The following is a 14,396-nucleotide window of genomic DNA, read 5'->3' as shown; positions in this document are numbered from 1 at the left end:
GTATAGTAAGGCGTTTTTTTCGGCCAAAAAAAGTCAAAATTTTTTTTGACCTCAAAATGTCATAAAAAATGTCATAGTATAGTAAGGCGTTTTTTTCGGCCAAAAAAAGTCAAAATTTTTTTTGACCTCAAAATGTCATAAAAAACGTCATAGTATAGTAAGGCGTCAAAATCGGCCAAAAAAAGACAAAATTTTTTTGACCTCAAAATGTCATAAAAAACGTCATAGTATAGTAAGGCGTCAAAAAATGCCAAAAAAAGTCAAAATTTTTTTTGACCTCAAAATGTCATAAAAAACGTCATAGTATAGTAAGGCGTCAAAAAATGTCAAAAAAAGTCAAAATTTTTTTTGACCTCAAAATGTCATAAAAAACGGCATAGTATAGTAAGGCGTCAAAAAATGTCAAAAAAAGTCAACATTTTTTTTGACCTCAAAATGTCATAAAAAACGTCATAGTATAGTAAGGCGTCAAAAAATGTCAAAAAAAGTCAAACTTTTTTTGACCTCAAAATGTCATAAAAAACGTCATAGTATAGTAAGGCGTCAAAATCGGCCAAAAAAAGTCAAAACTTTTTTTGACCTCAAAATGTCATAAAAAACGGCATAGTATAGTAAGGCGTCAAAATCGGCCAAAAAAAGTCAAAGATTTTTTTGACCTCAAAATGTCATAAAAAACGTCATAGTATAGTAAGGCGTCAAAAAATGTCAAAAAAAGTCAAAATTTTTTTTGACCTCAAAATGTCATAGAAAACGTCATAGTATAGTAAGGCGTCAAAAAATGTCAAAAAAAGTCAAAATTTTTTTTGACCTCAAAATGTCATAAACAACGGCATAGTATAGTAAGGCGTCAAAATCGGCCAAAAAAAGTCAAAGATTTTTTTGACCTCAAAATGTCATAAAAAACGTCATAGTATAGTAAGGCGTCAAAAAATGTCAAAAAAAGTCAAAATTTTTTTTGACCTCAAAATTTTATAAAAAATGTCATAGTATAGTAAGGCGTCAAAAAATGTCAAAAAAAGTCAAAAATTTTTTTGACCTCAAAATGTCATAAAAAACGTCATAGTATAGTAAGGCGTCAAAAAATGCCAAAAAAAGTCAAAAATTTTTTTGACCTCAAAATGTCATAAAAAACGTCATAGTATAGTAAGGCGTCAAAATCGGACAAAAAAATCAAAATTTCTTTTGACCTCAAAATGTCATAAAAAACGTCATAGTATAGTAAGGCGTCAAAAAATGTCAAAAAAAGTCAAAATTTTTTTTGACCTCAAAATGTCATAGAAAACGTCATAGTATAGTAAGGCGTCAAAAAATGTCAAAAAAAGTCAAAATTTTTTTTGACCTCAAAATGTCATAAACAACGGCATAGTATAGTAAGGCGTCAAAATCGGCCAAAAAAAGTCAAAGATTTTTTTGACCTCAAAATGTCATAAAAAACGTCATAGTATAGTAAGGCGTCAAAAAATGTCAAAAAAAGTCAAAATTTTTTTTGACCTCAAAATTTTATAAAAAATGTCATAGTATAGTAAGGCGTTTTTTTCGGCCAAAAAAAGTCAACATTTTTTTTTACCTCAAAATGTCATAGAAAACGTCATAGTATAGTAAGGCGTCAAAAAATGTCAAAAAAAGTCAAAATTTTTTTTGACCTCAAAATGTCAAAAAAACGTCATAGTATAGTAAGGCGTTTTTTTCGGCCAAAAAAAGTCAACATTTTTTTTTACCTCAAAATGTCATAGAAAACGTCATAGTATAGTAAGGCGTCAAAAAAAGTCAAAATTTTTTTTGACCTCAAAATGTCATAAAAAACGTCATAGTATAGTAAGGCGTCAAAAAATGTCAAAAAAAGTCAAAAATTTTTTTGACCTCAAAATGTCATAAAAAACGTCATAGTATAGTAAGGCGTCAAAAAATGTCAAAAAAAGTCAACATTTTTTTTGACCTCAAAATGTCATAAAAAACGGCATAGTATAGTAAGGCGTCAAAAAATGTCAAAAAAAGTCAACATTTTTTTTGACCTCAAAATGTCATAAAAAACGTCATAGTATAGTAAGGCGTCAAAAAATGTCAAAAAAAGTCAAACTTTTTTTGACCTCAAAATGTCATAAAAAACGTCATAGTATAGTAAGGCGTTTTTTTCGGCCAAAAAAAGTCAAAATTTTTTTGACCTCAAAATGTCATAAAAAACGTCAATGTATAGTAAGGCATCAAAAAATGTCAAAAAAAGTCAAAAAATTTTTTGACCTCAAAATGTCATAAAAAACGTCATAGTATAGTAAGGCGTTTTTTTCGGCCAAAAAAAGTCAAAATTTTTTTTGACCTCAAAATGTCATAAAAAATGTCATAGTATAGTAAGGCGTTTTTTTCGGCCAAAAAAAGTCAAAATTTTTTTTGACCTCAAAATGTCATAAAAAACGTCATAGTATAGTAAGGCGTCAAAATCGGCCAAAAAAAGACAAAATTTTTTTGACCTCAAAATGTCATAAAAAACGTCATAGTATAGTAAGGCGTCAAAAAATGCCAAAAAAAGTCAAAATTTTTTTTGACCTCAAAATGTCATAAAAAACGTCATAGTATAGTAAGGCGTCAAAAAATGTCAAAAAAAGTCAAAAATTTTTTTGACCTCAAAATGTCATAAAAAACGGCATAGTATAGTAAGGCGTCAAAAAATGTCAAAAAAAGTCAACATTTTTTTTGACCTCAAAATGTCATAAAAAACGTCATAGTATAGTAAGGCGTCAAAAAATGTCAAAAAAAGTCAAACTTTTTTTGACCTCAAAATGTCATAAAAAACGTCATAGTATAGTAAGGCGTCAAAATCGGCCAAAAAAAGTCAAAACTTTTTTTGACCTCAAAATGTCATAAAAAGCGGCATAGTATAGTAAGGCGTCAAAATCGGCCAAAAAAAGTCAAAGATTTTTTTGACCTCAAAATGTCATAAAAAACGTCATAGTATAGTAAGGCGTCAAAAAATGTCAAAAAAAGTCAAAAATTTTTTTGACCTCATAATGTCATAAAAAACGTCATAGTATAGTAAGGCGTCAAAATCGGCCAAAAAAAGACAAAATTTTTTTGACCTCAAAATGTCATAAAAAACGTCATAGTATAGTAAGGCGTCAAAAAATGTCAAAAAAAGTCAAAATTTTTTTTGACCTCAAAATGTCATAGAAAACGTCATAGTATAGTAAGGCGTCAAAAAATGTCAAAAAAAGTCAAAATTTTTTTTGACCTCAAAATGTCATAAACAACGGCATAGTATAGTAAGGCGTCAAAATCGGCCAAAAAAAGTCAAAGATTTTTTTGACCTCAAAATGTCATAAAAAACGTCATAGTATAGTAAGGCGTCAAAAAATGTCAAAAAAAGTCAAAATTTTTTTTGACCTCAAAATTTTATAAAAAATGTCATAGTATAGTAAGGCGTTTTTTTCGGCCAAAAAAAGTCAAAAATTTTTTTGACCTCAAAATGTCATAGAAAACGTCATAGTATAGTAAGGCATCAAAAAATGCCAAAAAAAGTCAACATTTTTTTTGACCTCAAAATGTAATAAAAAACGTCATAGTATAGTAAGGCGTCAAAAAATGTCAAAAAAAGTCAAAAATTTTTTTGACCTCAAAATGTCATAAAAAACGTCATAGTATAGTAAGGCGTCAAAAAATGCCAAAAAAAGTCAAAAATTTTTTTGACCTCAAAATGTCATAAAAAACGTCATAGTATAGTAAGGCGTCAAAATCGGACAAAAAAATCAAAATTTCTTTTGACCTCAAAATGTCATAAAAAACGTCATAGTATAGTAAGGCGTCAAAAAATGTCAAAAAAAGTCAAAATTTTTTTTGACCTCAAAATGTCATAGAAAACGTCATAGTATAGTAAGGCGTCAAAAAATGTCAAAAAAAGTCAAAATTTTTTTTGACCTCAAAATGTCATAAACAACGGCATAGTATAGTAAGGCGTCAAAATCGGCCAAAAAAAGTCAAAGATTTTTTTGACCTCAAAATGTCATAAAAAACGTCATAGTATAGTAAGGCGTCAAAAAATGTCAAAAAAAGTCAAAATTTTTTTTGACCTCAAAATTTTATAAAAAATGTCATAGTATAGTAAGGCGTTTTTTTCGGCCAAAAAAAGTCAACATTTTTTTTTACCTCAAAATGTCATAGAAAACGTCATAGTATAGTAAGGCGTCAAAAAATGTCAAAAAAAGTCAAAATTTTTTTTGACCTCAAAATGTCAAAAAAACGTCATAGTATAGTAAGGCGTTTTTTTCGGCCAAAAAAAGTCAACATTTTTTTTGACCTCAAAATGTCATAGAAAACGTCATAGTATAGTAAGGCGTCAAAAAATGTCAAAAAAAGTCAAAAATTTTTTTGACCTCAAAATGTCATAAAAAAAGTCATAGTATAGTAAGGCGTCAAAAAATGTCAAAAAAAGTCAAAAATTTTTTTGACCTCAAAATGTCATAAAAAACGTCATAGTATAGTAAGGCGTTTTTTTCGGCCAAAAAAAGTCAACATTTTTTTTGACCTCAAAATGTCATAGAAAACGTCATAGTATAGTAAGGCGTCAAAAAATGTCAAAAAAAGTCAAAAATTTTTTTGACCTCAAAATGTCATAAAAAACGGCATAGTATAGTAAGGCGTCAAAAAAAGTCAAAAATTTTTTTGACCTCAAAATGTCATAAAAAACGTCATAGTATAGTAAGGCGTCAAAAAATGTCAAAAAAAGTCAAAAATTTTTTTGACCTCAAAATGTCATAAAAAACGTCATAGTATAGTAAGGCGTTTTTTTCGGCCAAAAAAAGTCAAAATTTTTTTTGACCTCAAAATGTCATAAAAAATGTCATAGTATAGTAAGGCGTTTTTTTCGGCCAAAAAAAGTCAAAAATTTTTTTGACCTCATAATGTCATAAAAAACGTCATAGTATAGTAAGGCGTCAAAATCGGCCAAAAAAAGACAAAATTTTTTTGACCTCAAAATGTCATAAAAAACGTCATAGTATAGTAAGGCGTCAAAAAATGTCAAAAAAAGTCAAAATTTTTTTTGACCTCAAAATGTCATAGAAAACGTCATAGTATAGTAAGGCGTCAAAAAATGTCAAAAAAAGTCAAAATTTTTTTTGACCTCAAAATGTCATAAACAACGGCATAGTATAGTAAGGCGTCAAAATCGGCCAAAAAAAGTCAAAGATTTTTTTGACCTCAAAATGTCATAAAAAACGTCATAGTATAGTAAGGCGTCAAAAAATGTCAAAAAAAGTCAAAAATTTTTTTGACCTCAAAATTTTATAAAAAATGTCATAGTATAGTAAGGCGTTTTTTTCGGCCAAAAAAAGTCAACATTTTTTTTTACCTCAAAATGTCATAGAAAACGTCATAGTATAGTAAGGCGTCAAAAAATGTCAAAAAAGTCAAAAATTTTTTTGACCTCAAAATGTCAAAAAAACGTCATAGTATAGTAAGGCGTTTTTTTCGGCCAAAAAAAGTCAACATTTTTTTTGACCTCAAAATGTCATAGAAAACGTCATAGTATAGTAAGGCGTCAAAAAATGTCAAAAAAAGTCAAAAATTTTTTTGACCTCAAAATGTCATAAAAAAAGTCATAGTATAGTAAGGCGTCAAAAAATGTCAAAAAAAGTCAAAAATTTTTTTGACCTCAAAATGTCATAGAAAACGTCATAGTATAGTAAGGCGTCAAAAAATGTCAAAAAAAGTCAAAATTTTTTTTGACCTCAAAATGTCATAAACAACGGCATAGTATAGTAAGGCGTCAAAATCGGCCAAAAAAAGTCAAAGATTTTTTTGACCTCAAAATGTCATAAAAAACGTCATAGTATAGTAAGGCGTCAAAAAATGTCAAAAAAAGTCAAAATTTTTTTTGACCTCAAAATTTTATAAAAAATGTCATAGTATAGTAAGGCGTTTTTTTCGGCCAAAAAAAGTCAACATTTTTTTTTACCTCAAAATGTCATAGAAAACGTCATAGTATAGTAAGGCGTCAAAAAATGTCAAAAAAAGTCAAAAATTTTTTTGACCTCAAAATGTCATAAAAAACGTCATAGTATAGTAAGGCGTTTTTTTCGGCCAAAAAAAGTCAACATTTTTTTTTACCTCAAAATGTCATAGAAAACGTCATAGTATAGTAAGGCGTCAAAAAATGTCAAAAAAAGTCAAAATTTTTTTGACCTCAAAATGTCATAAAAAACGGCATAGTATAGTAAGGCGTCAAAAAATGTCAAAAAAAGTCAAAATTTTTTTTGACCTCAAAATGTCATAAAAAACGTCATAGTATAGTAAGGCGTCAAAAAATGTCAAAAAAAGTCAAAAATTTTTTTGACCTCAAAATGTCATAAAAAACGTCCTAGTATAGTAAGGCGTCAAAAAATGTCAAAAAAAGTCAAAAATTTTTTTGACCTCAAAATGTCATAAAAAACGTCATAGTATAGTAAGGCGTTTTTTTCGGCCAAAAAAAGTCAAAATTTTTTTGACCTCAAAATGTCATAAAAAACGTCATAGTATAGTAAGGCGTCAAAAAATGTCAAAAAAAGTCAAAAATTTTTTTGACCTCAAAATTTTATAAAAAATGTCATAGTATAGTAAGGCGTTTTTTTCGGCCAAAAAAAGTCAACATTTTTTTTTACCTCAAAATGTCATAGAAAACGTCATAGTATAGTAAGGCGTCAAAAAATGTCAAAAAAAGTCAAAATTTTTTTTGACCTCAAAATGTCAAAAAAACGTCATAGTATAGTAAGGCGTTTTTTTCGGCCAAAAAAAGTCAAAGATTTTTTTGACCTCAAAATGTCATAAAAAACGTCATAGTATAGTAAGGCGTCAAAAAATGTCAAAAAAAGTCAAAAATTTTTTTGACCTCAAAATGTCATAAAAAAAGTCATAGTATAGTAAGGCGTCAAAAAATGTCAAAAAAAGTCAAAAAATTTTTTGACCTCAAAATGTCATAGAAAACGTCATAGTATAGTAAGGCGTCAAAAAATGTCAAAAAAAGTCAAAATTTTTTTTGACCTCAAAATGTCATAAACAACGGCATAGTATAGTAAGGCGTCAAAATCGGCCAAAAAAAGTCAAAGATTTTTTTGACCTCAAAATGTCATAAAAAACGTCATAGTATAGTAAGGCGTCAAAAAATGTCAAAAAAAGTCAAAATTTTTTTTGACCTCAAAATTTTATAAAAAATGTCATAGTATAGTAAGGCGTTTTTTTCGGCCAAAAAAAGTCAACATTTTTTTTTACCTCAAAATGTCATAGAAAACGTCATAGTATAGTAAGGCGTCAAAAAATGTCAAAAAAAGTCAAAATTTTTTTTGACCTCAAAATGTCAAAAAAACGTCATAGTATAGTAAGGCGTTTTTTTCGGCCAAAAAAAGTCAACATTTTTTTTGACCTCAAAATGTCATAGAAAACGTCATAGTATAGTAAGGCGTCAAAAAATGTCAAAAAAAGTCAAAATTTTTTTGACCTCAAAATGTCATAAAAAACGGCATAGTATAGTAAGGCGTCAAAAAATGTCAAAAAAAGTCAAAATTTTTTTTGACCTCAAAATGTCATAAAAAACGTCATAGTATAGTAAGGCGTCAAAAAATGTCAAAAAAAGTCAAAAATTTTTTTGACCTCAAAATGTCATAAAAAACGTCCTAGTATAGTAAGGCGTCAAAAAATGTCAAAAAAAGTCAAAAATTTTTTTGACCTCAAAATGTCATAAAAAACGTCATAGTATAGTAAGGCGTTTTTTTCGGCCAAAAAAAGTCAAAATTTTTTTGACCTCAAAATGTCATAAAAAATGTCATAGTATAGTAAGGCGTTTTTTTCGGCCAAAAAAAGTCAAAATTTTTTTTGACCTCATAATGTCATAGAAAACGTCATAGTATAGTAAGGCGTCAAAAAATGTCAAAAAAAGTCAAAATTTTTTTTGACCTCAAAATGTCATAAACAACGGCATAGTATAGTAAGGCGTCAAAATCGGCCAAAAAAAGTCAAAGATTTTTTTGACCTCAAAATGTCATAAAAAACGTCATAGTATAGTAAGGCGTCAAAAAATGTCAAAAAAAGTCAAAATTTTTTTTGACCTCAAAATTTTATAAAAAATGTCATAGTATAGTAAGGCGTTTTTTTCGGCCAAAAAAAGTCAACATTTTTTTTTACCTCAAAATGTCATAGAAAACGTCATAGTATAGTAAGGCGTTTTTTTCGGCCAAAAAAAGTCAACATTTTTTTTGACCTCAAAATGTCATAGAAAACGTCATAGTATAGTAAGGCGTCAAAAAATGTCAAAAAAAGTCAAAAAATTTTTTGACCTCAAAATGTCATAAAAAAAGTCATAGTATAGTAAGGCGTCAAAAAATGTCAAAAAAAGTCAAAAATTTTTTTGACCTCAAAATGTCATAAAAAACGTCATAGTATAGTAAGGCGTTTTTTTCGGCCAAAAAAAGTCAACATTTTTTTTGACCTCAAAATGTCATAGAAAACGTCATAGTATAGTAAGGCGTCAAAAAATGTCAAAAAAAGTCAAAAATTTTTTTGACCTCAAAATGTCATAAAAAACGGCATAGTATAGTAAGGCGTCAAAAAATGTCAAAAAAAGTCAAAATTTTTTTTGACCTCAAAATGTCATAAAAAACGTCATAGTATAGTAAGGCGTCAAAAAATGTCAAAAAAAGTCAAAAATTTTTTTGACCTCAAAATGTCATAAAAAACGTCATAGTATAGTAAGGCGTCAAAAAATGTCAAAAAAAGTCAAAATTTTTTTTGACCTCAAAATTTTATAAAAAATGTCATAGTATAGTAAGGCGTTTTTTTCGGCCAAAAAAAGTCAACATTTTTTTTTACCTCAAAATGTCATAGAAAACGTCATAGTATAGTAAGGCGTCAAAAAATGTCAAAAAAAAGTCAAAATTTTTTTTGACCTCAAAATGTCAAAAAAACGTCATAGTATAGTAAGGCGTTTTTTTCGGCCAAAAAAAGTCAACATTTTTTTTGACCTCAAAATGTCATAGAAAACGTCATAGTATAGTAAGGCGTCAAAAAATGTCAAAAAAAGTCAAAATTTTTTTGACCTCAAAATGTCATAAAAAACGGCATAGTATAGTAAGGCGTCAAAAAATGTCAAAAAAAGTCAAAATTTTTTTTGACCTCAAAATGTCATAAAAAACGTCATAGTATAGTAAGGCGTCAAAAAATGTCAAAAAAAGTCAAAAATTTTTTTGACCTCAAAATGTCATAAAAAACGTCCTAGTATAGTAAGGCGTCAAAAAATGTCAAAAAAAGTCAAAAATTTTTTTGACCTCAAAATGTCATAAAAAACGTCATAGTATAGTAAGGCGTTTTTTTCGGCCAAAAAAAGTCAAAATTTTTTTGACCTCAAAATGTCATAAAAAATGTCATAGTATAGTAAGGCGTTTTTTTCGGCCAAAAAAAGTCAAAATTTTTTTTGACCTCATAATGTCATAGAAAACGTCATAGTATAGTAAGGCGTCAAAAAATGTCAAAAAAAGTCAAAATTTTTTTTGACCTCAAAATGTCATAAACAACGGCATAGTATAGTAAGGCGTCAAAATCGGCCAAAAAAAGTCAAAGATTTTTTTGACCTCAAAATGTCATAAAAAACGTCATAGTATAGTAAGGCGTCAAAAAATGTCAAAAAAAGTCAAAATTTTTTTTGACCTCAAAATTTTATAAAAAATGTCATAGTATAGTAAGGCGTTTTTTTCGGCCAAAAAAAGTCAACATTTTTTTTTACCTCAAAATGTCATAGAAAACGTCATAGTATAGTAAGGCGTTTTTTTCGGCCAAAAAAAGTCAACATTTTTTTTGACCTCAAAATGTCATAGAAAACGTCATAGTATAGTAAGGCGTCAAAAAATGTCAAAAAAAGTCAAAAAATTTTTTGACCTCAAAATGTCATAAAAAAAGTCATAGTATAGTAAGGCGTCAAAAAATGTCAAAAAAAGTCAAAAATTTTTTTGACCTCAAAATGTCATAAAAAACGTCATAGTATAGTAAGGCGTTTTTTTCGGCCAAAAAAAGTCAACATTTTTTTTGACCTCAAAATGTCATAGAAAACGTCATAGTATAGTAAGGCGTCAAAAAATGTCAAAAAAAGTCAAAAATTTTTTTGACCTCAAAATGTCATAAAAAACGGCATAGTATAGTAAGGCGTCAAAAAATGTCAAAAAAAGTCAAAATTTTTTTTGACCTCAAAATGTCATAAAAAACGTCATAGTATAGTAAGGCGTCAAAAAATGTCAAAAAAAGTCAAAAAATTTTTTGACCTCAAAATGTCATAAAAAACGTCATAGTATAGTAAGGCGTCAAAAAATGTCAAAAAAAGTCAAAATTTTTTTTGACCTCAAAATGTCATAAAAACGTCATAGTATAGTAAGGCGTTTTTTTCGGCCAAAAAAAGTCAAAATTTTTTTTGACCTCAAAATGTCATAAAAAATGTCATAGTATAGTAAGGCGTTTTTTTCGGCCAAAAAAAGTCAAAATTTTTTTTGACCTCATAATGTCATAAAAAACGTCATAGTATAGTAAGGCGTCAAAATCGGCCAAAAAAAGACAAAATTTTTTTGACCTCAAAATGTCATAAAAACGTCATAGTATAGTAAGGCGTCAAAAAATGCCAAAAAAAGTCAAAATTTTTTTTGACCTCAAAATGTCATAAAAAACGTCATAGTATAGTAAGGCGTCAAAATCGGACAAAAAAATCAAAATTTCTTTTGACCTCAAAATGTCATAAAAAACGTCATAGTATAGTAAGGCGTCAAAAAATGTCAAAAAAAGTCAAAAATTTTTTTGACCTCAAAATGTCATAGAAAACGTCATAGTATAGTAAGGCGTCAAAAAATGTCAAAAAAAGTCAACATTTTTTTTGACCTCAAAATGTCATAAACAACGGCATAGTATAGTAAGGCGTCAAAATCGGCCAAAAAAAGTCAAAGATTTTTTTGACCTCAAAATGTCATAAAAAACGTCATAGTATAGTAAGGCGTCAAAAAATGTCAAAAAAAGTCAAAATTTTTTTTGACCTCAAAATTTTATAAAAAATGTCATAGTATAGTAAGGCGTTTTTTTCGGCCAAAAAAAGTCAACATTTTTTTTTACCTCAAAATGTCATAGAAAACGTCATAGTATAGTAAGGCGTTTTTTTCGGCCAAAAAAAGTCAACATTTTTTTTGACCTCAAAATGTCATAAAAAACGTCATAGTATAGTAAGGCGTCAAAATCGGCCAAAAAAAGTCAAAATTTTTTTTGACCTCAAAATGTCATAAAAACGTCATAGTATAGTAAGGCGTTTTTTTCGGCCAAAAAAAGTCAAAAAATTTTTTGACCTCAAAATGTCATAAAAAACGTCATAGTATAGTAAGGCGTCAAAAAATGTCAAAAAAAGTCAAAATTTTTTTTGACCTCAAAATGTCATAAAAAATGTCATAGTATAGTAAGGCGTTTTTTTCGGCCAAAAAAAGTCAAAATTTTTTTTGACCTCATAATGTCATAAAAAACGTCATAGTATAGTAAGGCGTCAAAATCGGCCAAAAAAAGACAAAATTTTTTTGACCTCAAAATGTCATAAAAAACGTCATAGTATAGTAAGGCGTCAAAAAATGCCAAAAAAAGTCAAAATTTTTTTTGACCTCAAAATGTCATAAAAAACGTCATAGTATAGTAAGGCGTCAAAATCGCACAAAAAAATCAAAATTTCTTTTGACCTCAAAATGTCATAAAAAACGTCATAGTATAGTAAGGCGTCAAAAAATGTCAAAAAAAGTCAAATTTTTTTTTGACCTCAAAATTTTATAAAAAATGTCATAGTATAGTAAGGCGTTTTTTTCGGCCAAAAAAAGTCAACATTTTTTTTTACCTCAAAATGTCATAGAAAACGTCATAGTATAGTAAGGCGTTTTTTTCGGCCAAAAAAAGTCAACATTTTTTTTGACCTCAAAATGTCATAAAAAACGTCATAGTATAGTAAGGTGTCAAAATCGGCCAAAAAAAGTCAAAATTTTTTTTGACCTCAAAATGTCATAAAAACGTCATAGTATAGTAAGGCGTTTTTTTCGGCCAAAAAAAGTCAAAAATTTTTTTGACCTCAAAATGTCATAAAAAACGTCATAGTATAGTAAGGCCTCAAAAAATGTCAAAGAAAGTCAAAAATTTTTTTGACCTCAAAATGTCATCAAAAACGTCATAGTATAGTAAGGCGTTTTTTTCGGCCAAAAAAAGTCAACATTTTTTTTGACCTCAAAATGTCATAGAAAACGTCATAGTATAGTAAGGCGTCAAAAAATGTCAAAAAAAGTCAAAAAATTTTTTGACCTCAAAATGTCATAAAAAGCGTCATAGTATAGTAAGGCGTCAAAAAATGTCAAAAAAAGTCAAAAATTTTTTTGACCTCAAAATGTCATAAAAAACGTCATAGTATAGTAAGGCGTCAAAAAATGTCAAAAAAAGTCAAAATTTTTTTTGACCTCAAAATGTCATAAAAAACGTCATAGTATAGTAAGGCGTATTTTTCGGCCAAAAAAAGTCAACATTTTTTTTGACCTCAAAATGTCATAGAAAACGTCATAGTATAGTAAGGCGTCAAAAAATGTCAAAAAAAGTCAAAAATTTTTTTGACCTCAAAATGTCATAAAAAGCATCATAGTATAGTAAGGCGTCAAAAAATGTCAAAAAAAGTCAAAAATTTTTTTGACCTCAAAATGTCATAAAAAACGTCATAGTATAGTAAGGCGTCAAAAAATGTCAAAAAAAGTCAAAATTTTTTTTGACCTCAAAATGTCATAAAAAACGTCATAGTATAGTAAGGCGTATTTTTCGGCCAAAAAAAGTCAACATTTTTTTTTACCTCAAAATGTCATAGAAAACGTCATAGTATAGTAAGGCGTCAAAAAATGTCAAAAAAAGTCAACATTTTTTTTGACCTCAAAATGTCAAAAAAACGTCATAGTATAGTAAGGCGTTTTTTTCGGCCAAAAAAAGTCAACATTTTTTTTGACCTCAAAATGTCATAGAAAACGTCATAGTATAGTAAGGCGTCAAAAAATGTCAAAAAAAGTCAAAAATTTTTTTGACCTCAAAATGTCATAAAAAAAGTCATAGTATAGTAAGGCGTCAAAAAATGTCAAAAAAAGTCAAAAATTTTTTTGACCTCAAAATGTCATAAAAAACGTCATAGTATAGTAAGGCGTTTTTTTCGGCCAAAAAAAGTCAACATTTTTTTTGACCTCAAAATGTCATAGAAAACGTCATAGTATAGTAAGGCGTCAAAAAATGTCAAAAAAAGTCAAAAATTTTTTTGACCTCAAAATGTCATAAAAAACGGCATAGTATAGTAAGGCGTCAAAAAATGTCAAAAAATGTCAAAAATTTTTTTGACCTCAAAATGTCATAAAAAACGTCATAGTATAGTAAGGCGTCAAAAAATGTCAAAAAAAGTCAAAAATTTTTTTGACCTCAAAATGTCATAAAAAACGTCATAGTATAGTAAGGCGTCAAAAAATGTCAAAAAAAGTCAAAAATTTTTTTGACCTCAAAATGTCATAAAAAACGTCATAGTATAGTAAGGCGTTTTTTTCGGCCAAAAAAAGTCAAAATTTTTTTTGACCTCAAAATGTCATAAAAAATGTCATAGTATAGTAAGGCGTTTTTTTCGGCCAAAAAAAGTCAAAATTTTTTTTGACCTCATAATGTCATAAAAAACGTCATAGTATAGTAAGGCGTCAAAATCGGCCAAAAAAAGACAAAATTTTTTTGACCTCAAAATGTCATAAAAAACGTCATAGTATAGTAAGGCGTCAAAAAATGCCAAAAAAAGTCAAAATTTTTTTTGACCTCAAAATGTCATAAAAAACGTCATAGTATAGTAAGGCGTCAAAATCGGACAAAAAAATCAAAATTTCTTTTGACCTCAAAATGTCATAAAAAACGTCATAGTATAGTAAGGCGTCAAAAAATGTCAAAAAAAGTCAAAATTTTTTTTGACCTCAAAATGTCATAGAAAACGTCATAGTATAGTAAGGCGTCAAAAAATGTCAAAAAAAGTCAAAATTTTTTTTGACCTCAAAATGTCATAAACAACGGCATAGTATAGTAAGGCGTCAAAATCGGCCAAAAAAAGTCAAAGATTTTTTTGACCTCAAAATGTCATAAAAAACGTCATAGTATAGTAAGGCGTCAAAAAATGTCAAAAAAAGTCAACATTTTTTTTGACCTCAAAATTTTATAAAAAATGTCATAGTATAGTAAGGCGTTTTTTTCGGCCAAAAAAAGTCAACATTTTTTTTTACCTCAAAATGTCATAGAAAACGTCATAGTATAGTAAGGCGTTTTTTTCGGCCAAAAAAAGTCAACATTTTTTTTGACCTCAAAATGTCATAAAAAACGTCATAGTATAGTAA

Source organism: Toxotes jaculatrix, chromosome 15 (assembly GCF_017976425.1).
Source record: "Toxotes jaculatrix isolate fToxJac2 chromosome 15, fToxJac2.pri, whole genome shotgun sequence".
NCBI classification, from domain to species: domain Eukaryota; kingdom Metazoa; phylum Chordata; class Actinopteri; family Toxotidae; genus Toxotes; species Toxotes jaculatrix.
This window is presented reverse-complemented; position numbering follows the sequence as displayed.